This window comes from Schistocerca nitens, chromosome 1 (genome assembly GCF_023898315.1).
Source record: "Schistocerca nitens isolate TAMUIC-IGC-003100 chromosome 1, iqSchNite1.1, whole genome shotgun sequence".
Lineage (NCBI taxonomy): Eukaryota > Metazoa > Arthropoda > Insecta > Orthoptera > Acrididae > Schistocerca > Schistocerca nitens.
In genome coordinates, this window is record NC_064614.1 from 1153436304 (window position 1) to 1153460954 (window position 24651).

The following is a 24651-nucleotide window of genomic DNA, read 5'->3' on the forward strand; positions in this document are numbered from 1 at the left end:
CAAAATTTTCTCTTGAGACAACATTTATTTTGCTTATCGAAAGAGTGTACAAAATTTCATAATTATGGCCTTCATAGATCCTGAAAAAACGGTACATAAATTTAAAAAAGCATAATATTTAGGAAATGCAGTTTTTAAAGTTCAACTTAAAGTTTTTTCTTCTTGCACCTCTTCAGAAGGTTCCAGTTTTGTGCTCAGGGTCCTCTTTCCCTTTAAGGCTTCTCTTCTGTTTTCTAGTTTCCTTCCTTCTTTTGTTTACCGGGTCTTCAACTGACTTTTCGGGTACAGAGAAGCACTATAAATGTATTTCTCTCCTAAGTCTTGAGTGAAATTTCCTATCTTAAAGTCCATTCTCTGTAACACATTTATCTTCTCTACGTTTCCGTCACTTAACACAAGAACTGCATCGTAAATTGCAATTCTGACAACTGTAACGGATGAAAATGAGGTTTGAGGGAACCGTTTTCATAGGAGTGAATTTACAGAATCATCTGGATACCGGGTTTTGCTCTTAACACAATTTTATAGAACTTCAGATTCGGCCAAAAACCTGTAAGTGGGCTTGACAACATCCAGGATACAATTTGACAACCTCTCCTTGTGGATATGGGAGTTGTTACCCCTTTGAGCCCGTAGATATTTACAACAGCTGATGTGACACGGATGATGAGAATGGGATGTTCATCTGTTGTCACCGTGTAGAAATATTTAGCCCATACTGCATAGGTTTTGTCAGATAGCCTTGCCGTAACACACTTGCAGAGCATCTATCGTCTTCTTTGTGCGTCTATTGTGTCCACCAGCGGATTTGTTTCATCATAAACAAAGCAACTGATTTGTTATTGTTCCTAAGATATGGAACAGAGCCACAGATGATATATGAAACCAAAGAGTGTAACAATACCAGAGAAGGAAAGTTGCTACTCATCATATAGTGGAGATGCTGAGTTGCGATACGCACAACAAAAAGATTCACACAGTTATAGCTTTCCGCCATACACAGTATAGTACAAAATATACTCGTCCATCCTTACACAACCCCTGCTCCCAATCCCTTACCTCATGGCTCATACCCCTGTAATAGGCCTTGATGCAAGACCTGTCCCATACATCCTCCTACAACCATCTACTCCAGTCCGGTCACTAACATCACCTATCCCATGAAAGGGATAGGTGACCTCTCTTGCCCTCCGTCTAAACTGCAACACTTCACTGTCCGCTACTTCCACCATACATCCCTCCCCTCCCCAGCCTCCTCCTTACCCCCACCCAGTCGCCACTCCCATCATGCACTGGTGCTGCTGCTCACAGTGTGGTTTCAGTTCTCTGAGACTGCAGACGCGTGTGCAAGTTGCGTTTGCGTGAATGTATGTGTGCACGTGTGTATGTGTGTCTACTGCTGACAAAGGCCTTAATGGCCGAAAGCTATAATTGTGTGGATCTTTTTGTTGTGTCTATCTCTGCTATATAGCAACTTTCCTTGTCTGGTATTGTTACATTCCACCCTGGATTTTCCATTGTTTGAAACCAAAAGTGTGAATCACAGCCTTCTACATATATCCTGTGCAAGTTTACTTGAAAGTAATCCATGGAATGTTGTTCACCACGCTAGTACCGAAGTGTTGCTTCAAAAAGAAGGCGTGGCAGGAAACTCGTGTCTTGTATTTAATTATTTTTCAGGTACTTCAAATGCGATTTCAAAACTGAAATTTAGGGGAATTACTATCGATGAGTTCTACTAATAAACAAAAAATAAATTGGAAATTTATATTTTTGGGCAATTCCATGAACGTTTTCTCATAAAGCTGCTCGCCTGCTTGCTTGTGGCCATGTCCAACATACCTGTCACTGGTGCCTCACGTCTATGATCTTAAGGTTTCGACCCTGACTAAAGTTTCTGAGTTTACTAAATCCTCCCTCCTTTAACAGGCACGTAACGCTCTAAAGTTCCAGCGTGATGACGTTGGAGGCGTCACCAGTCGGTGCACGGGATGGCCGCGGTTGATCCAGTGTTTGCGAGGCATAACGTGGGCTGCATTCGGGGAAGTGGGTGCCAGGAGAGTCCAGGGTGGTGGGCATGGTTCTGTCTACATTGGCTACCATCGTCCCTCAATCGTCCTTTCAAGGGCGCAAGTGGCTTGTGGCACTGCAACCGTGCCATCGGCAATGTGTGAGCGGCGTGTGGTGGCAGGTTGTGCCTGCGCCAGATGGGCTACGGGAATCTCTGGGATCCTGACTGTGTGTGATGCTGACTGGATGAGGTGGAGGCACTGTATAATTCTGATTCTTATAACGCACTAGCTTCTGCAGTCCGCGACGTCCAAACACTGGCCACCATGTGACCAGTTACTTCGCTTTGTATACACCCCGAGGCTCGGCCAAAGGTGCGAGCTCAGCCTTGGAAGCCCGCACAATGTCTGTAAGGAGTGTAACGATGTTTACCCACGTCAGATTAATGTTAAGTGCAAGCACAACAGCTTGATAATAAATACGCACCTATCCTTAATGAGTGTACTTCTTGCGAGGGGAAAAGGCAATTGGGAACAAGGAAAGCCACCAACAAAAATTAACGAAATAAAAGGAATTCCCAGATACATAGTATAAGTTAACACAATATATACTCAGTATTCTTTTCAGTCCTCTCTTCACTGAAGTACTGGTCACACATGTTTACACGATGTACATGTCAAACATTGTATTTCTTGACCATTGGAATCGTCATCAACTGCAATGTTATTCTCATATATCACGTTGTAATAACATACTCATGATGATCTTTGCTATGATAATACAAATACTAATAAAATTGTGTAAGTTACTAAGTTCTAACGGCATAATGCATCAGTTTTATGACCTTCGTTCTACTTGTCTGGTTATGAACGATGAAATGTTATACAAATGAAATGACACAATTTCAGAGACATTACTAGTCTCCTGAAGCGACGAGTGAAAATTTGTACCAATGCCGGCGAATTTACAGTAGAGTGGGGCAGCAATGAGAATTTGGATCGAAGAGGGAGGCACGCCGGGGTAATCCGTGTAGGTGTGTGAACCACTGTGCCATGGTGGCTTAGTGGCTAACGCGTCTGCTTTCCGCAGTCGTGCTGCCCGGTCGTCTGTTTACGTCCCTGCCGCGGAGCTTCGCGCGTACGCGGTTGTTTACTTCATGTTAGCCTTCGCTAGTGCTCACACTTTCGAACAAAAACGGCTCATTCGTGCCGACAATCTACTATCCAACCGAGCGAGGTGGCGCAGTGGTTAGACACTGGACTCGCATTCGGGAGGACGACGGTTCAATTCCGCGTCCGGCCATCCTGATTTAGGTTTTCCGTGATTTCCATAAATCGCTCCAGGCAAATGCCGGGATGGTTCCTTTCAAAGGGTACGGCAGACTTCCTTCCCCGTCCTTCCCTAATCCGATGAGACCGATGACCTCGCTGTCTGGTCTCCTTCCCCAAACAACCCAACCCAACCCCCTCTACTATCAAGATCAGCTTTAATAATGACTTTACACGACCGAAGCCATTTGAAGTAGAATGATTTATACGTGAAGAATTTAAAAGTGAACCACAAGATATGATTAGTATCCACTTTTCTATCACAAGCAGTGTGGTCTGCTTCAAACTGATCAACGATACTGTGTGTAACAAAATCGTACGCGACCATAAAGATGGACTTAAATGTAAACATTCAGACGGCCATGTCGGAACGGTAGCCATTGATCATGCAGGACTTGGACTGAGAACTGTAAGAGTATTTGAGCTACCATTTGAGGTTCCGGCCAAGATCGTGATTATCGTGCTACAACTCTATGATCGGGTACTTACTGACATAGCCGAAAAATGGACAACCTTTACCATACCCGGTACTTAATAATGTGTCCGTCCCCCGTAACTGAGTGGTCAGCGTTACAGAATGTCAATCCTAAGGGCCCGGGTTCGATTCCCTGCTGGGTCGGAGATTTTCTCCGCTCAGGGACTGGTTGTTGTGTTGTCCTAATCATCATCATTTCATCCCCATCGACGCTCAAGTCACCGAAGCGGCGTCAAATCGAAAGACTTGCACCAGGCGAACGGTCTACAAAGTGGCCGTGCGGTTAAAGGCGCTGCAGTCTGGAACCGCAGGACCGCTACGGTCGCAGGTTCGAATCCTGCCTCGGGCATGGATGTTTGTGATGTCATTAGGTTAGTTAGGTTTAACTAGTTCTAAGTTCTAGGGGACTAATGACCTCAGCAGTTGAGTCCCATAGTGCTCAGAGCCATTTGAACCATTTTGAACGGTCTACACGACGAAAGACCCTCGTCACACGATCTCTCTCTCTCACTTAATAGTGTGCGACAAATACGGATCGAGTTATCAAAACATGTGCCACCTTATAATTGGAGGCTGCAGAGCGATAGTCATTTACGATGGTCAGCCGAAAACTTCCTCAGGTTGTGGTCAGGAGGACCACGTTCGCTCAGCGTGTCTCCAACGATGAATTTCGCAAATACCGACAGGTGAAGCTGTAGCAACACCTGTGGCGACGTCTCTCCCTGTCACATATGCAAATGTGTTCCGGAAGAACGCCCCACCGAGCAGTGACAACGCCCAACAGCTGGACCGGCCAGTCGAAAAGCCGACGACGGCGGCGACGCCCCCCCCCCCCCCCCCAACCGAGCAGCACCGACCGAAATAATCACCCGTACAGAGATCGGATGAGCAAATGGTCATCGACAGTCGAATAGTGCCAACGGCTGCCTTCGTGTCAGACTGCAGTGGTGACAGAAACACTCGCCCACATTCGGATACAGAAATGCACACGCGGAGGCAAAGGTCTCCGAAACGGCGCAAGAAACGACGTCTATCCCCGTCGGACGACTCCTTAATACGTATACAGGGCGACGATCAAAGAACGGCTGAGGAAGACGGCCACCTTACAGAGGGTCCCTAGACTCCTCATCCAGAACGCTATCGACAGAGGATGTACTGTACCTACAGTCGGCACGGGGATTAGCAATGACAGTACTTCATGTGCGACACATCAACACGTATGCACCGTCAGGAACAGACAGGAGGCGAGAGAGTTCCCGCTTCTTCGCAGACGAATGTGCCCCGCTCATCACGACAGATTAATCCTAGGCGGAGATTTTAATTGTGTGCTAGCACCGAAAGACCAATTCCCGCGATATACCCCGTGCCCAGAACTACGAAGCTTGGTGCAGAGTATGCATCTGGTTGACATCTGGGAGTACGTCCATGGCCTCAGTCCTGGATACACTCGTACAACGAGTCACTCCGCTAGCCGTCTTGACCGAGTATATGTCACATGCAATCTTAACACTGACGTGCTGGAAGCAGAGCTGTGGCCTACAGCCTATATCGACCATACAGCATTAATATGTACAATCTCCCTCCGGCGGCAGCAAGTGTGGCGTAGCCGCGGTGCTTGGAAATTGAATGTCGCCGACTGCGGGACCCAGCTTGTCGAGACTTCATTGAAGATGGTTGGTGATCTTGCGAACGACGCTTTCGGTCGTATCCCACTACCCTAAGTTGGTGGATGGGTTGCTCCAGACTGGCACTGTGCCGTGCAATGATGACATATGGTCGTGAGCAGGCAGTGTGGCGACGTCAGACGATGGACTTCTATTTCACGGTGCTACAGGAATGCCCCGAAGAAATGCCTTCTCCGGAGCGGCAAGAGGCGGTACAACGAGCAAAGGCCAAAATTATATCTATCGTGCGACGCCACCCGAAGGTAGGATGGTCACGACACGGACACTAGATGGGGTTGCAGGAGAACGACCATCGATGTATTACATCATCAACGAAAACAAAAGACGACGAACAGCCCTAGTACATGCCGTGGACACGGGTGATGCCAGACACCTAACATCGCAACAAGAAATAGGCAATGCCTTTGTAGAACATTACACTCAGCCATTTACGAAGTTACGCATACTATTTTCGTCACCATTGATCCAGAGGCGAAAGCACAACTGATGGAGGAGATTACAGAGGAGGAAGTGATGGAGACCATTGGTAGGGGAGCGGACCAGATGGCCCCCCTCTGGATTTATACAGGACCTTTAGCTAGGTGATCGCACCACGATGGACTACTATCTGCCGCGAATTAATGTCTCCTGACTTACCTTTACCACCGGCTTTTGTGGAGGGGCTGATCATCCTGATACACAAATCCTCAGGTGGTACATGGATATGGGACTGCCGATAACTGACGCTCCTTAACTGCGAGTTTAGCAGCAAGTACTTGCACCAAGTACTCTCTCTCGATCAAACTTCGCTCGGCGTAGATCATCCACACGGCGCTTGTTGAATATCGTGATTTGATCACCCTAGCAAAGACGTGCCGCCTCGGTGGCGCACTATCGTCAATAAATGTTGATCAAGCCTTTGATAGAGTAAGCCATAACTATCTTGCAGACGTCCTGAGACACATGCGTTTTCCACGACCATTTATCGCTGTCGTGATGCGGCTACTCAGCAATGCCTCCTCCAAAGTGCTCGTCAATGGCTGTACGATAAAATATCTAGTCGTAGCGAGATCGGTCAGACAAGGATGTCCCTTATCACCGACGTTACATGCACTGTCTCTCGACCCGTTACTTTGCGGTCTACAACGCCCCTTGACAGGGCTGACTTTGCGAGGATACACATTTACGTACAAGTCTTACTCGAATGACCTGGTGCTGATAGTACGGAATGTAGACGATATGAGTGTGGCTTTAGATTGGATACGCAAATATGGAACGGCCACTGGCAGCCGTATAAATATGAACTGACGGAAGAATGTGTAGCACCCTTAAGCCTCATGGATACCTTGAAATGCCTAGGTATTGTTTGTACCAACGACATATGTCGCACAGCAGCGTACAGCTATAAGAGACGATTACAGTGTGTCCGGATGGGCGTTAGAGGCATCACACGGGCGTCAGCCATGATCCAGCGGGTCACGTATGTTAACACCTACCTGTCGTCACGAAATCCGCATTTTGCTCAAGTTCTCCCAATGTCGGTGACGATAGCACGACGAATACTGGTTCAAAATGGTTCAAATGGCTCTAAGCACTATGGGACTTAACATCTGTGGTCATCAGACCCCTAGAACTTAGAACTACTTAAACCTAACTGACCTAAGGACATCACACACATCCATGCCCGAGGCAGGATTCGAACCTGCGACCGTAGCAGCAGCACGGCTCCAGACATAAGCGCCTAGAGCCACTCGGCCACAGCGGCAGGCCGATGAAGACTGGCGGCGTTCGGTTCCTTTGTGAGTGCAGATCTACTTTTTAAAGTAAGATACAACGCCCATACCCTCCCTCTTAGTAGGGGTGGGCTTGGTCTTACGCATGTTCGTGATCGAGCGGTGACACTATAGAACAGCACAATGCTGAAACTGTGGAGACATCAGACTTGTCTGACAAGAATCTTAATAGGAGAACTAGCACCAGTTTCTCGAATGGCGCCAGTGGCAGTCCGGCACATTTCCCAGTCACTCCAGCATATACGCACTTTTTTTTATAGAGTACAGCTACGTTCATACGGCTCTGTCGGAAACCAGACCTGCAACGGCGCGTGACGTACGAGGCGTGTTTTTTTAAGAAAGTACCGTTTTCAAATTACAAAAAGACGTGCTAAGATATCTCAATAATTTTATTTTTACGTGAAAGCCTGCATCTTAATCTACGCACTGACGCCATTACAGTCTGATTCTTCCTTGTTTACGTTGATTACTAAGTGTTTAAGATGCCTCCGATAATCGTGAGTCCCACCGACTGTGAAGTACGGGCTCTTATAAGATTTCTTAGTGCTTAAGGCCTAAAAGCGATCGATATTCATCGCGAGATCTGTGCAGTTTACGGAGAAAACATTATGAGTGATGAAATGGTAAGAAAGTGGGTGAGAGCATTTAAAGATGGCACCACAAATGTGCATTATCAACGACGGAGAGGGCGTCCTTCGGTCGTTAATGAAAGTTTGGTGCAGGAAGTGGACAATAAGGTGAGAGAAAACAGACGCTTTACGATTTCCTCCTTGCGGGATGACTTTCCTAATGTTCTTCGTAGTGTTTTGTATGGCATTGTGACCGAGCACTTGAATTACCGAAAATTGTGCGCTCGTTGGGTACCGAAAATGTTGACGAATGTGCACAAAACCAAACGTTTAGACAGTGCATTGACTTTCCTTGAGGGGTACCACAACGACGATGATGATTTCTTAGGCCAAATTGTTACGGGCGATGAAACATGGTTGGCCTACGTCACACCAGAATCAAAGCAACAGTCCATGGAAGTTGAGCAAGGGCATCGTTTTGCTGCAAAAACAATGCCCGTCCGCATGTGGCGAATCAGACCAAAGATCTCATCACATCTTTTCGATGGGAAACTCTAGATCATCCTCCGTACAACCCCGATCTTGCACCCAGTGACTACCATCTGTTACTGCACTTGAAGAAACACCTGGGCGGTCAGCGTCTTCAAGACGATGACGAAGTCAAAACAGTGGTGATGCAGTGGTTAGCAAGTCAGGCGGCAGACTTCTATGAGGAGGGTATTAAAAAACTGGTACAACGTTATGACAAGTGCCTCAGCATTGACGGAAATTATGTAGAAAAATAGATTAAGGTACAAGCTTACATGTAAAAATAAAATTATTGAGATATCTTAGCACGTCTTTTTGTAATTTCAAAACGGTACTTACTTAAAAAAACACGCCTCGTATATCGGATACTAACGACTCGACGACACAGCAAAACTATTTATTTTTATTTATTTATTTATTTATTGTTCCGTGGGACCACATTTAGGAGAAGTCTCCATGGTCATGGAACGAGTCAATACATGAAATTATAACACGATTGTAGAAACAGATGAAATGAAATATAAGAAACATATTCAGGCGACAAGTCGTTAGTTTAAATAAAGAAAATCAAGAATGTAACACTGGAATTTGCTTAATTTTTTAGCTCTTCCAGGAGCTCCTCGACAGAATAGAAGGAGTGAGCCATGAGGAAACTCTTCAGTTTAGACTTAAAAGTGTTTGGGCTACTGCTAAGGTTTTTGAGTTCTCGTGGTAGCTTATTGAAAATGGATGCAGCAGAATACTGCACTCCTTTCTGCACAAGAGTCAAGGAAGTGCATTCCACATGCAGATTTGATTTCTGCCTAGTATTAACTGAGTGAAAGCTGCTAACTCTTGGGAATAAGCTAATATTGCTAACAACAAACGACATTAAAGAAAATACATACTGTGAGGGCAATGTCAAAATTCCCAGACTATTGAATAGGGGTCGACAAGAGGTTTTCGAACTTACACCATACATAGCTCGAACAGCCCGTTTTTGAGCCAAAAATACCCTTTTTGAATCAGAAGAATTACCCCAAAAAATAATACCATATGACATAAGCGTATGAAAATATGCGAAGTATACTACTTTTCGTGTTGAAATGTCACTTATTTCAGATACTGTTCTGAGGAGGAAGCATCCACATATCAATTGGCAAATAGTATGCTGATCGATACTCCATGTTTCCATAGACACAGAGACACGTGCAACGCGTTAATGGTAAAAATGTCACCCGATCCAGACTCCATGCGATTCATATGACAGATTTACCATTGTGCCCTCAGCGCCAAACTCTGGACAACGATGAACACCGCCTCATATGCGGCCCTTCGGCAGAAGTGTAGCTTTTGGCGACACAAATGATCGCTTTCTTTCTTCGAATGGGACAACACAAGACTGAACCAGGGATTATATTCTTTCCGGACGGACGTAATACCCACGTACCAAAACGAATTCCGTAACGTGGCTTCGGGGCCAGACGGTGCTCTGTTTGTTCAGATTTGACCCACAGAATGTAATAGACTTTTGGACCTGTTTACAGGAACGGCATCTAAAGATCGTGAACAATCGGAAATTCCGACAACATTTCCCTAACTTCCTATGCAGTGAGTTTCAATATCCCCGCATAACTGGAACGTTCAGGGTAGGAGAAGTTAAGTTTTCGATGCGAAGAAATAATGAACAGAAGATAAGAATCGATGGATACATTATACTTACGAGAAGACATACCCGGATGACATAACAGCTGGAGGGGGATTGGAAATACGATTCTCCGTTGTGATGTGTGTTTCTTTCTTTATGTAATGCGATAATAATGTTCAGTTTACTAGCTTCCAAGCAATAAAGACATATTATTTGTCGTATGACAATGCAGTGGCTGTTACCGAAATTTAACTTCACTTAAATGTTATATGTGAACGAGGATTTGCTTTAATTTGTGAAAGATATTCATTGAAATTTGAAGCATAGTTGGAGAAGCATTTCTTTTTAAGGTAATATGTTTTTCATTTTTGACGTATGATTACCTTTCCAAAGCTTACTGCTTATCACAATGTTAATTTTACGTCAGTCTGGTTTGTAGTTATCCTCTCAACTTATATGTGTATATGATAAAGAAATCGTTAATTTCATTTTGTAATACCAACATAAAGGTAGTTTTTTATTTCTGTTGTTCCTGTTTAAATGTAAAAAAAGGCGGTAGATCACTTGCCTGCAAAAAAAAAGAAAAAGAAAAGAAAGGTAAACAGGCGACACGAATTCGATTCCCGGCCATGGAACAAATTTTCACTCGCCACTTCAGTCTACATACATAAAACGAAATGTTATTTTACTTATACCTTCTGTCTGGATGATGTCAGTTTTAAATAAGGTTTTGACAATGTCTTGAGCTGTCATGACAATTAAAGTAATCAATAATGCTTTTGTGATCTGACGATGTTCATGTGTAGCTGAAACTAGTAATAAAATGAAATAAATTATTTGCGATGTTGACTTACAGAATATTCAACGCTTCGTATACCAAATACGTCAGTCGATGCTGGAGCAATGTTAGTGTAAGAGCCTACTTGTTTGTGAATCAACTGTCCTCTTAGAGGCATCCGCTGACCACTGTAGGATGTCACTTGTCTCTCTGTTCTCCGAAGCCGAGCGGAGCCAGTCAGCCGGCATGTGCGAAAGTTGATTAACGAGACGACTTTCTCTTTCTTTTTGAGATGTTTGAGATATACTACTACCTTTGGTGGATGGACTTCCTGGATGAGTTAAATCACTTCTTTGTATTTAGTTGGCCTATGGGCCCAGTGGTCTTTTTACACCTACCTTGGTAAGGTAGCTACATATTTTAAGTTATTGGGATTACTGTTTTATTTTTCATGGCACTTTAATTCGATGCCATCCTTCTGACGCAACAAATCCTGTATAATCAATACGTCAGTCATAGTAAAACTGTTTTTTCCGGAAAGTTTTGTATACGCTTTGTGATTTGATTCTGGGTTATTTCCATGTCTAATCCTTGGTGCATCTCTTGTGTTCGTGCCCATCTTATCATTCTGAATCATTCGTTCTGTAGAACTTGTTAAATTTTAATGTTGGTGTTGCTGGATGTCTCTCCACTTAGAGCAGCCTCTGAAAATGGCCGGAACTATTGTTGTCTTCTATGAACTTACGTGTATTCTGATATTCATTTGTGAACATATTGAGAGACTGTAAATTTTAGGTAGTAGGCTGGTGATTTTTCCACTGTAAAGGTGAGAGAGGTAGTCTGCCAGCCCGTGGGCTGGGTTCTCTGTTGATGGTGAGGGGTGTGGACAACAGCAGAGGCGGGTCATGGTGAAGATACAACAATTCTGTGTTAGTTCTTTACTAATTCACACACTCTTCTGATGGTGCTCCATCCTCTAGTGCGGCCCGAAATCCCCTTTTACTATTCTGGCGTTATGTGAGGATGTGGCCGCCAGGTTTCCTCTAATACAGAAGGTCGCACCGTTCCTGTGGCACGAAGATGACGTTTCCCGGAGTCGAAGTCTGGACCGATGGTGAGGAGCAGGGGCCGGCGGATGGCGCGGTGTTGTGTGCTCGGACTGGGCAGACAGGTAGAGGACCCTCCTTTGTGGTTCGGTGGCGGCAGAGTTCACAGCGAGGATTCCCGGCTGACACAAGGCAGGAGCCGGGTGTGGCCCCCGAACGTGTTGTGCTCGGCTGGGTCAGCGTTTAACTGCTAAATGCTGGTTCCCGACACAGAATTCGCGGAAGGGCTGGGCTTGTGAGCCACTGCGAATCATTTGGAACAAGACAATATTCTCGTCTGGCGTAAAGCAGTAGAGCCAGAATGGCTTCTCGAAGGCTGGCCCCGGGGTATTGACATCTGGGACGGTGTCACGGAAGTCTTGCTGCTGCATCAGGGGTGCTGATCATGCAGGAGCGACGGCCGGCTGCGGCTGATGTCCGTAGCTTGATGTCGGCGCTCGTGGTCCGACGTCCAGCATCTGCTGTCTGGGTGCGGCCTCGTCGCAGTTCAGGGCCCTGACTTCTGCTCAGAGATCTCCTATAGTTTTGTCCTGATACACCCCTCTTATTTTGTATCTGCGTGTTATACACTACTGGCCATTAAATTTGCTACACCACGAAGATGACGTGCTACAGACGCAAAATTTAACCAACAGAAAGAAGATGCTGTGATATGCAAACGATTAGCTTTTCAGAGCATTCACACAAGTTTGGCGCCGGTGGCGACACCTACAACGTGCTGACATGAGGAAAGTTTCCAACCGATTTCTCATACACAAACAGCAGTTGACCGGCGTTGCCTGGTGAGACGTTGTTGTGATGCCTCTTGTAAGGAGGAGAAATGCGTACCATCACGTTTCCGACTTTGATAAAGGTCGGATTGTAGCCTATCGCGACATTGCTGCTCGCGTTGGTCGAGATCCAATGACTGTTAGCAGAATATGGAATCGGTAAGTTCACGAGGGTAATACAGAACACCGTGCTGGATCCCAAGGGCCTCGTATCACTAGCAGTCGAGATGACAGGCATCTTATCCGCATAGCTGTAACGGATCGTGCAGCTATGTCTCGATCCCTGAGTCAACAGATGGGGGACGTATGCAAGACAACAACCATCTGCACGAACAGTTCGACGACGTTTGCAGCAGCATGGACTATCAGCTCACAGACCATGGCTGCGGTTACCCTTGACGCTGCATCACAGAGAGCAGCGCCTGCGATGGTGTACTCAAAGACGAACGTGGGTGCACGAGTGGCAAAACGTCATTTTTTCGGATGTTTCCAGGTTCTGTTTACAGCATCACGATGGTCTCATCCGTGTTGGCGACATCGCGGTGAACGCACAAAGGAAGCGTGTATTCGTCATCGCCATACTGGCGTATCACCCGGCGTGATGGTATAGGGTGCCATTGTTTACACGTCTCGGTCACCTCTTGTTCGTACTGACGGCACTTTGAACAGTGGACGTTACATTTTAGATGTGTTATCACCCGTGGCTCTACCCTTCATTCGATCCCTGCGAAACCCTACATTTCAGCAGGATAATGCACGACATCATGTTGCAGGTCCTGTACTGGCCTTTCTGGATACAGAAAATGTTAGACTGCTGCCCTGGCCAGCACATTCTCCAGATCTCTCACCAACTGAATTCGTCTGTTCAATGGTGGCCGAGCAACTGGCTCGTCACAATACGCGAGTCACTCCTCTTGATGAACTGTGTTATCGTGTTGAAGCTGCATGGGCAACTGTACCTGTACACGCCATCCAAGCTCTGTGTGACTCAATGCCCAGGCGTATCAAGGCCGTTATTGCGGCCAGAGGTGGTTTTTCTGGGTACTGATTTCTCAGGGTCTATGCACCCAAATTACGTGAAAATGTAATCACATGTCAGTTCTAGTATAATATATTTGTCTAATGAATAGCGGTTTATGATCTGCATTTCTTCTTGGTGTAGCAATTTTAATGGCCAGCAGTGTATATAAGCTTTTTATTTATTAAGACACCAATGTACCTGACTTCGTGTGTCCACTTAATCGCTGCGCTGTTAATGATCGGTCTGTCACACAGGGTTGGTCTACGTCTTATGAACATTATAGCTTTAGTTTCCTCTGCATTTAGTTTTATTAAGTTTTTACTTGCCCATTGATCTGTAATGTTGAGTTGTCTTTGTAGCTGCGTAATTGTTGCTTTTATCCTTCTATTGCTTATTAAGAGAGCAGTGCCATCTGAAGACTAGGCTAATACGACGTGAGGTATTACTGATCAGTCGTTTATGTACATTATGAACAGTGGAGAGGCGGGGGAGTGACTGAGAGAACCTTAGTGACACCACTGACCCTTTGTCCGCTTGGAAATCCATCTGTTGACTGCTGATGACTAGCTGAATCATTAGCCTAGCTGGATCTCCGTATGCTGGTGCTAACGGTGTTTCAGAGGAAACCTCTCAGCCTCCAAGATCCGGACAATCACAGAGGGTAGGATTATTGATAGTTGGGAGCTTCAACGTTAGGCACGTTATGGGGACCCTTAGGAGCTTGGCTGTCAAGAAGGATAAGAAAACCAATGTGCACTCCGCGTGCATATCGGGAGTCATTCCAGGTGCCATGAAGAGCACAGGGTGCAGCCAACTGCAGGTGGTTGCTCACATCGGTACCAATGATGTGTGTCGCTTTGGATCACAAGAGATTCTCTCTGGTTTCGAGCGGCTAACAGAAGTGGTAAAGGCTGCCAGTCCTTCTTGCGAGATGAAAGCAGAGCTGACCATTTGCAGCACAGTCAATAGGACCGATTGCGGACCTCTGGTACAGAGCCGAGTGGAGGGTCTGAATCAGAGGCTCATGCGGGTCTGAGACGGTGTAGGCTGCACAGATTCCTCGACTTGCGCCATAGGATGGTTGGGTTTCGGATTCCTCTGAATAGGAGACCACTATACGGGTAGCAGGGGCTGTGTGGCGTGGACTGGGACGTTTTCTAGGTTACAGGGTCTCGGGAAAACACAAAGAATGCAGGCCGAACACAGGAAGAACGTAGATACAGGAACCATCCGTATAACAGTTGTCATATAATAATAATTTTTATAGAAAGTGTGGTGTCACCGCTAGACACCACACTTGCTAGGTGGTAACTTAAATCGGCCGCGGTCCTGTAGTACATGTCGGACCCGCGTGTCGCCACTGTGGGATCGCAAACCTAGCGCCACCACAAGGCAGGTCTCGAGAGACTGAGGAGACCTCGTCCCCAGTTGTACGGACAACATAGCTAGCGATTGGACGTGCTAAGCCTTGCTCTCATTTGCCGAGAGATAGACAGTAGAATAGCCCTCTGCTAAGTTAAATCGCGACCACCTAGCAAGGCGCCATTTGTATCAGTGCCAATAGCTTACGAGTATGCAGGAGAGATGTATTCCAACAAGAGAATAAAGTTAAGTATTAAAAAGGCTACGTATTTTTCTTTAGTGCATTTATAAGTCTCATGTTCCAGACTTCACGCCCGTCTGCGTTAGCCTTGCGTGCCCTATCGGCTACAGCATTGAGTCTGGGCTGTATGGTCTAGACACAACAGAAAGAACATGCTCAAATCGTTATAGGCACTGAAAGCTGGCTAAAGTCTGAGATAAACTCCGCCGAAATTTTTGCGGAGGACCTAACAGTGTTCCGAAAGGATAGGCAAAACACGGTTAGCGGTGGCATGTTTGTTGCTGTTAGAAGAAGTTTATCTTGTCGTGAAATTGAACTAGGTAGTTCCTGTGAGTTGGTATGGGCAAAGGTCATTGTTGGTGTGGTGTCACCGCCAGACACCACACTTGCTAGGTGGTAGCTTTAAATCGGCCGCGGTCCATTAGTACATGTCGGACCCGCGTGTCGCCACTGTCAGTGATCGCAGACCGAGCGCTACCACACGGCAGGTCTCGAGAGACGGACTAGCACTCGCCCCAGTTGTACGGACGACGTAGCTAGCGATGCACACTGACGAAGCCTCGCTCATTTGCAGAGCCGATAGTTAGAATAGCCTTCAGCTAAGTCAATGGCTACGACCTAGCAAGGCGCCATTAGCATTACATAGTTTGTATCTAAAGAGTCTCACTTGTATCGTCAAGAGCGATGTACCACAAGGATGGATTAAAGTTAAGTATTCCAGAAGCTACGTACTTTTCTTTATAGCATTCATTCCGTATCCTGTTTCAGACCTATCTACTAGCCTGCGTGAGTTAACGCGTGCCTTTCGGCTACTTCCAAGTGGCGTGGTTGTCTTACTACGTCATAACTGTTGGCAACCGGAATAAAATAAAAATTGCTGAAAGGTTCAAAGAAAACTTGAGTGCGATTTCAAACAAGTACTCGACTCATACGATTTAGTTGATGGTGACTTTAACTTACCCTCGATATGTAGGCGAAGATATATGTTTAATTCCGGAGGTACGCATAAACATCATCCAAAATTGTGCTAAACGCATTATCTGAAAATTATTTCGAGCAGTTAGTTCATGAGCCCATGCGAATAGTAGACAGCTGTGAAAACACGCTTGACCTCTTAGCAACAAATAATCCTGAGTTAATAGCGAGCATAAAAACGGATACAGGGATTAGTGAACACAGGACTGTCGTAACGAGATTAAATATTGTAACCCCCAAATCCTCCAAAAATGAACGAAAAATATATCTATTCAAAAAAGCAGATAAAAATTCACTTGACGCCTTTCTGCGAGACAATCTCCACTCATTCCAAATTAATAATATAAGTGCAGTGCAGATGTGGCTTGAATTCAAAGAAATAGTATCGGCAGCAGTTGAGAGATTTATACCAAATAAATTAACGAACGACGGAGCTGATCCTCATTGGTACACAAAACGGGTCCGAACACTGTTGCAGAAACAACGAATCAAACAAATTTAAACAGACGCAAACTCCCCAAGTTTGGCGATCTTTTATAGAAGTTCGAAATGTATCGCGGACTTCAATGCGAGATGCTTATAATGGTTTCCACAACGAAACTTTGTCTCGAAACCGGGCAGACAATCCAAAGAGATTCTGGGCGCATGTAAAGTATGCTAGCGGCAAGACACAATGAATGCCTTCTTTGCGCGATAGCTATGGAGATACTATCGAAGACAGTGCTGCCAAAGCAGAATTGCTAAACACAGACTTCCGAAATGGCTTCACAAAAGAAGATGAAGTAAATATTCCAGAATTCGAATGAGAACAGCTGTCAACATGAATAAAGTAGAACTAAATATCCTCAGAGTAGTAAAGCAACTTAAATCACTTAAGAAAAGCAAGTCTTCTAGTACAGACTGTATACCAGTTAGGTTCCTTTCAGAGTATGCCGATGCAATACCTCCATACTTAATAATCATATACAACCGTTCGCTCGAAGAAAGATTGTAGTGGGACGAAATTGAAGCGTCACCCATCCACCAGTGTCAGCCCAGTTTGCAGGTGAATGTAAGTTTAATTTAGTTTTGTTTATGTATTTTTGTAACATTTGTAGTGGTTGTGAATTGTCTAAAGTTTTTGTATTTATTTTTTATGTTTCATGTACGGAGAGGGCGGCGCAACGAACGGAGACAGCATCTTCGTTGCCGGGACCGGAGAGAAAATTGCTGGCCACTATACGTCGCGGGTCGACAGCCAAAGAGCAACAGAAGATCCTGAAACCGAGTTGTTGCGTCGTGCTTCTAAAAATTAAATAATTAAGAATTTGTAATGTTTTGTACAACAATGATATCATAGGAAGTTTAATCTTATTGAAAATGTTAGTTTTGTCTCGTCAAGGCTCAGGTTCACGTGTGTATGTAGGAAGATAATAAACTAGTGGATGCTACTAAAGTTGAAATACGTGTTCCGAGGATTTATTTATGAAGAATTATGTGAATGAATTAATAATATATTTGACAAGATTATTGAATTTTGACAGCGTTCATCGCGACTTTGAATCTCAAAAGTTTATTGAATGTGGTTCTAATATCGATTAAATCAGATAACGTGTATCAATATAATTTCTGAGGAGAAACAAACGACATCTAAATTGAAAAAGTTTACGCAAACCAATTGGCCCGAGTGACGTAATTCTGTGCATACGACTCAAATGATGTTTTACAGTTTCGTTCAAGAACCATTCTGAGACAATTTAAAAAGAATATAAATAATTTTGAAGTGGGTTGTAACTGACGTAGGTGACGAAGTCTACACATGCTCATATGTCGAAAGAAAATCATTTATAAGAAACTTACGTCGTTACACTACAAGATCCGTACCCAAAGACTGGAAAGCTGCTCAGGTCACACTAATATTCAAGAAAAGTAGTAGGAGTAATACACTAAATTACAGGCCTATATCTTTAACGTCGATATGCAGCAGGATTTTGGAACATATATTGTGTTCGAACATTATGAATTACCTCGAAGAAAACTGTCTATTGACACACAGTCAACATGGATTTAGAAAAAATCTTTCTTGTGAAACACAACGAGCTCTTTACTCGGATGAAGTATTGAGTGCTATTGACAAGGGATTTCAGATTGATCCTGGATTTCCGGAAGGCTTCTGACACTGTACCACACAAGCGGCTTGTGAAATAGCTTGCTTATGGAATATCGTCTCACTTATGTGACTGGATTCGTGATTTCCTGTCGGAGAGGTCGCAGATCGTACTAATTGACGGAAAGTAATCGAGTAGAACAGAAATGATATCTGGCGTTCCCCAAGGTAGTGTTATAGGCCCTTTGCTGTTCCTTATCTATGTAAGTGATTTGGGAGACAATCTGAGCAGCCTTCTTAGGTTGTTTGCAGATGACACTGTCGTTTATCGACTAACAAAGTGATCAGAAGATCAAAAAAATTGCAAAACGATTTAGAAAAGATGTCTATTTGATGCGAAAATTAGCAGTTTACCCTAAATAACGGAAATTGTGAAGTCATCCACATGAGTGCTAAAAGGAATCCATTAAACTTCGGTTACACGATAAATCAGTCAAATCTAAAGCTCGTAAATCAAATTACATACCTAGGGATTACAATTACGAACAACTTAAATTGGAAGGAACACATAGAAACTGTGGGAAAGGCTAACTAAGACTGCGTTTTATTGGTAGCACACTTAGAAAATGTAACAGATCTACTAAGGAGATTGCCTACACTATGCTTGTCCGCCCTCTTTTAGAATACTGCTGAGCGGTGTGGGATCTTTACCAGAGAGGATTGACTGAGTACATAGAATAAGTATGTATTAACGCGAAATAGGGGTGAGAGTATTACTGAAATGATATAGGATTTGGGGTGGACATCATTAAAAAAACGTCGTTCTTCGTTGCGGCGGAATCTTCTCACGAAATTCCAATCACCAAATTTCACATCCGAATGCGAAAATATTTTGTTGACACCGAATTACCTAGGGAGTAACGATCACTATGATAAAATAAGGGAAATCATAGCTCTTAGGGAAAGATATAGATGTTTGTTCTTTCCGCGCGCTATACGAGACTGGAACAGTAGAGAATTGTCAAGGAGGTTCGATGAACCTTCTGCCACGCACTTAAATATGATTTGCAGAGTATCCATGTAGACATGTAGATGTAGAAATGGGAAGGGGCAAAGAGAACATCAGTGGGACATAGGGGCAGTGAAACTGGCAGAGAAGGAGACAGTGGTAAGGAAGAGGTAGAGAAAAGATTGAAGATAGTGACAGTGGGAGAGACAGAGAGGAGAAAATACCAATGGGACAAAAAGGAGGTAGTGGGAGAGAGACATGTAAAGACAGTGGCAGTGAGAGGGAGATGCTGAGCTTGAAGGCTCCACCACAAAGGGAGACGGGATAAAAGGATTTAGTGCGAAAACATTCGCTTGCGGAAATTTTTGGTGAAGATGGAGGAATGAGGATTGAGGCCTGTGGTTCCACACTTTTATGTCAGTACTTTAAAGAAGTGTTCTGACAGCATTTTTCGACTGGTTATTAGATGAACAAGAATACTTCGACAACATTGCTTTGACAAAATGTCATTGTAGATTCACACTACCCAAATCAGATACTATCGCGTAAAACATGTAATCACACATTAAATTTTTATTCTGGAAATTATGTAGTAAATTTAATTTTTGCAGATTTTTAGCTTATATATTTTCATGTCAGCCCATTTCAATGAAGATATTATATACGAAATTTTCATGTAAAAAAAAAAGAAATAAAAAGAAATTCAGCATTCGATGAGAAACTTCCATTTCTATTACGATGCGTTTAATCATGTAGACAACTCGCCTTCACTTTAATTTAAAATAATGTAAAACTGAACTAAAAGACATGTCTTCAAGTGTGGCTTGGCTGAGGCCGAAATACACTATCTGATCATAGGTATCTGGGCGGCTATTAGAGGACATTAATAAAGGATGTGCTCACCATTCTCTCTTCTTTAATGTTTCTAAATTTAATATCTCTCTTTTCGCATCTTTCCAAACCTTCTTCAATCCAACACACTGTTCTCTGGTGATTGCTTGTATTTTCTGATCAGAGCAGGTATTTGCCCCTGGGTAATGTTTTGTCTTTCTCGAGCAGTTTCTCGTCTCCATACATGTGTTCGAACTGGAATCCAATTGACTTGAACAGAATTGTCTTCAGTGATGAGTTCCGCTTCGAACTGAGCCCCGATGATCAGCGAAGTCTTGTCTGGAGAAGCCCCGGAAAGCGGTGAGATACCAGCCTGACTGTCGCCCGTTGTACGTCTCGACAACCAGGAGTGATGGTCTGGGGGTGCCGTTTCATCTCCTAGCACGACCGCTTTAGCTGTCTTCCACGGCACCCTTTCGGCACAGCGGTACGTCGGCGATATTCTACCTTCCATTTTGTTGTCCTTCTTGCCAAGCCATCCTGGGCTTGCATTTCACCCCGATAATGCCCGTTCGCACAAGGCGAGAGTTTGTACTTCTTGTCTTAAAAAAAATTGTTCAAATGGCTCTGAGCACTATGGGACTTAATTTCTGAGGTCATCAGTCCCCTAGAACTTAGAACTATTTAAACCTAACTAACCTAAGGACATCACACACATCCATGCTCTTGTCTTCGTACTTGCCAAACACTATCAGGGTCGCCTCATCTCTCCACAACTGAGAACGTTTCGAGCATCAGGGGGCTACAACCACTTCGGGATTTTGACGATCTAACGCGCCAGTTGAGCAGATATTGGCGCGATATCCCTCAGGAGGACACCCAACAACTGTGTCAATCAATGCCTAAGCCGAATAACCGCTTGCATAAAGACCATGACTGGACCAACGTCTTACTGGGTTGATCGATTTGTGAGGCTCCTTTTCTTCAATAAATCATCCAACTGTTTTGAAATAGTATTCATTTGTTTGTATACGTACGTCACATTGCGTATTTCCTCCCCACTCGAATGATTGCTTCCCGATGCGTCTTTTTTGTCTTATCATACAATGAAGGCTTTCACGACCGGATGTTTCAGCTGCCGAGAATTCTTCCGGGTTGTATGACCGTGGTCCATGGAACTCTTCTATCCCTGACGTTTCGTCCAAACCTACGTTGGACGTCTTCGGAGGTGCTCCTGGTTGTGTTTAGTCTTGCCGACTGACGAGTCGGCCAAAATACCGTGGAAAGTGAGCGTGGTCTGGATTTCACGTGATAGCAGAGATAAACCTTGTCGAACATAAAATATAACTATCGATCATAGTACGTCAAAGATAAAAACTTCTCATCGATTCTGTAGCGCCACTGTACACATGTCGCTGAGTTTCATGGCTTCTTTTCTGTTAAAATTATCGCCATGTTTATATGTTTAGATGGCTTCTCTATATAGCCGTGGATAATAGTTCGTCATAGTACATGAAACTTCAGTTTCCGAAAATTTCACTACGTGATCACCCGACTGAAGAGCATGTCCCACCACGGCTGACTTCTTTGTTTTCCCTTGTCGCCAGACACTTTTATGTTTCTTCAACCGTGTATTCACATTTCTCTTTGTAGTTCCAATGTAGACCAGCTGGCCGAGGTGGCCGAGCGGTTCTAGGCGATACAGTCTGGAACCGCGCGAACGCTACGGTCGTAGGTTCGAATCCTGCCTCGGGCATGGATGTGTGTGACGTCCCTAGGTTAGTTAGGTTTAAGTAGTTCTAAGTTCTAGGGGACTGATGACCTCAGAAGTTAAGTCCCATAGTGCTCAGAGCCATTTGAACCATTTCCAATGTAGACCCTACCACATGTACACGGAATCTTGTGTACACCACTTGCAGACAGAGGGGGACGTTTATCTTTAACGGAACGAAGTGCTTGGCCTATTTTCTTAGTTGGTCTGAAAATCGGTCGATATATTTTGTCTTTGACAAGGTTTATCTCTGCTATCACGTGAAATCCAGACCACGCCCACTTTTTTTCTCTTCTTGGTCTTTTTTGTATCATATCAGTCTGTCATTTATTTATCTTAATTTTGTATCTTTTGGTTTCAGTCTCGTGACTGTTAGTATTTCGGGTCTACAACTAGCAGCCCCGTAGTTATCTGAGCAGTGAAATATAAAATCTCCACTGTGGCCCTCTCCACTCTCTTCCTACCTTCCTTCGCTCAGACAGACCGAGTCCATTTCATTTATAAACTTTTCATGATGTCAGAAATAGTTCTGTATCTACATAAACACTCTGAAAAACCATTGCACAGTGCACGGCGGAGGGTTCTTTATACCAATGTTATCAACTACATTTACAATTCGATTCCTGTACTGAGCGAAGCAAAAACGATTGCTATATGTCTATGTGCGCTTCCTAATCCCTCTTATCACTTACGGTCTCAAAATTTACACAATAATGTTTCGCAGGAAGTGTATCATGTTTCTTCCACGTATTTACATCTAAGTTCGCCGCAAATGTCTGTTACACTTTGGTATGGGCTATACACACCAGTTACGATCCTAACAGCACCTCTTTCGAATCTTTCGATTTATGTTGTCACTAAAATTAAAATTTAAAACAGTCTTGATCGCAATCTTGTAAAAATATTTTTTTTTATTGGAGTGAGTGACCGGTTGCGACCCTATGAAAGAGTCATCTTCAGACTCTGTAAAGATATATTCCCAAAATAGTATACTATAGACGTTATAATAAGCATATAAAAATAAAATAAATAGTAATAAATTATACCCAGAGCGGTGGATGGACACAGCTAGATGAGTTCCGTCGACCCTCGACGCTGGTGTAACTGCTGATTGTGCATGGAGGGAACGGATATTAATAGGGCTAGTCACACCCACCGTTCTGACATCATAAGTAGCCGATCAGAAAACACGTTCATGATTAGGCAACTTAATACATAACTACGAAGGAACAGTTACAGTTGGAATATATCGTAATGTCAATTATTTATCATTATTCGTCAATGAATATAAATTATACTACTTAGTTCATTGGTATGAAATAAGGCTTAGAGTATGCTGCCCGCTAAACTCAGACCTACAAAATCTGCACTAAATATTGTCGTTGCCCAGTGTTTACGTGGATAATCGAGGGTTACCATGGAAATGGCGTCCTGTTCCGCTATGGACGTTAGTGGTGCTGTCAAAGATTGTACTAGGGGGAGATACGTCGTATGTTACGGTTATGTGATGCCATAGAAATACGGTTAATTTTGCTCTCTTCTGATGTCAGCGCCATGGAAAATAACTGTGCTATGGAGGAATCACATCAATATTTCTGTAAGAACAAGATTGCGATCAAGGTTGTTTTAAATTTTAATTTTAACTACTTTTAAGATCGCTGACTATGTTTTCAAAAATTTCAAAAATCTTCTGTTGTCACGCCTACTTGATAAGGACTCCAAACAGTGGAACAGTAGTCTATAATTCGTGGCATTAGTATTTTGTACGCAATTTTCTGTACAAATACACTGAATTTTCACAGAGGCTTTGCAACAACTGTAAGATTTACACTAACGTCCTGTAATATAGATTATAAGTGATCTTCCCTTTCATATCGCTTCTTAGTATCATGATTAGATTAGATTAGATTATTTTTTCGTTCCATAGATCCTTGCTGAGGAGATACTCGTGGATGTGGAACATGTCAATTTATTTTAAAGCTGAAATAAGAATACTAATAGTATGAGTATATACATTATTTTTTTAAGCTGAAATAACGATACTAATAGTATGAGTATATACAATACATCATTTGTTTCTATTAAAAAAATCGTCAATGGAGTAGAAGGAGTTGGCCACTAGTAAGTCTTTCAGGCTCCTTTTAAACTGATCTTTATTTGTAACTAAATTTTTTATGTTTGGTGGCAAATTATTGAAGATGAGTGTTCCTGAGTAGTGGACCCATTTTTGAACTAAAGTAAGTGCTTTTAAGTCCTTGTGCAGATCATTTTTGTTCCTGGTATTGTATGTATGAACTGAGCTGTTTGTTGGAAAAAGAGATACATTATTTAGGACAAATTTCATTAAGGAGTAAATATACTGAGAGGCAGTAGTTAGTATACCCAGTTCTTTGAAGAGGTTTCTACAGGACGTCCGTGAATTAACTCCACGAATAATACGTATTACACGCTTTTGGACTCTGAAAACTTTTATTTGACTTGAAGAGTTACCCCAAAATGTTATACCATATGACATTATGGAATGAAGGTAGGCAAAGTATGCAAGCTTTTTCATTTTTATGTCGCCTATGTCTGCTAACACTCTAATTGCAAATACAGATTTTTTAAGGCGTTTCTGCATTTCTGTGGTGTGCTCCTCGCCACTGAATTTATTATCAAGTTGTAATCCCAGGAATTTAAGACTGTCAACCTCTCCTATCCGCTCTTC

At 43.6% G+C, this 24651-nt stretch overlaps 1 protein-coding gene across 1 annotated transcript in view; it reads right to left on the reverse strand.

The window, feature by feature from the left end:
• LOC126232768 (probable glutamate receptor) overlaps nucleotides 1–24651 on the reverse strand; it is a 128834-nt gene that overhangs the window by 75404 nt on the left and 28779 nt on the right. The gene's annotated exons all lie outside the window — the stretch shown is intronic.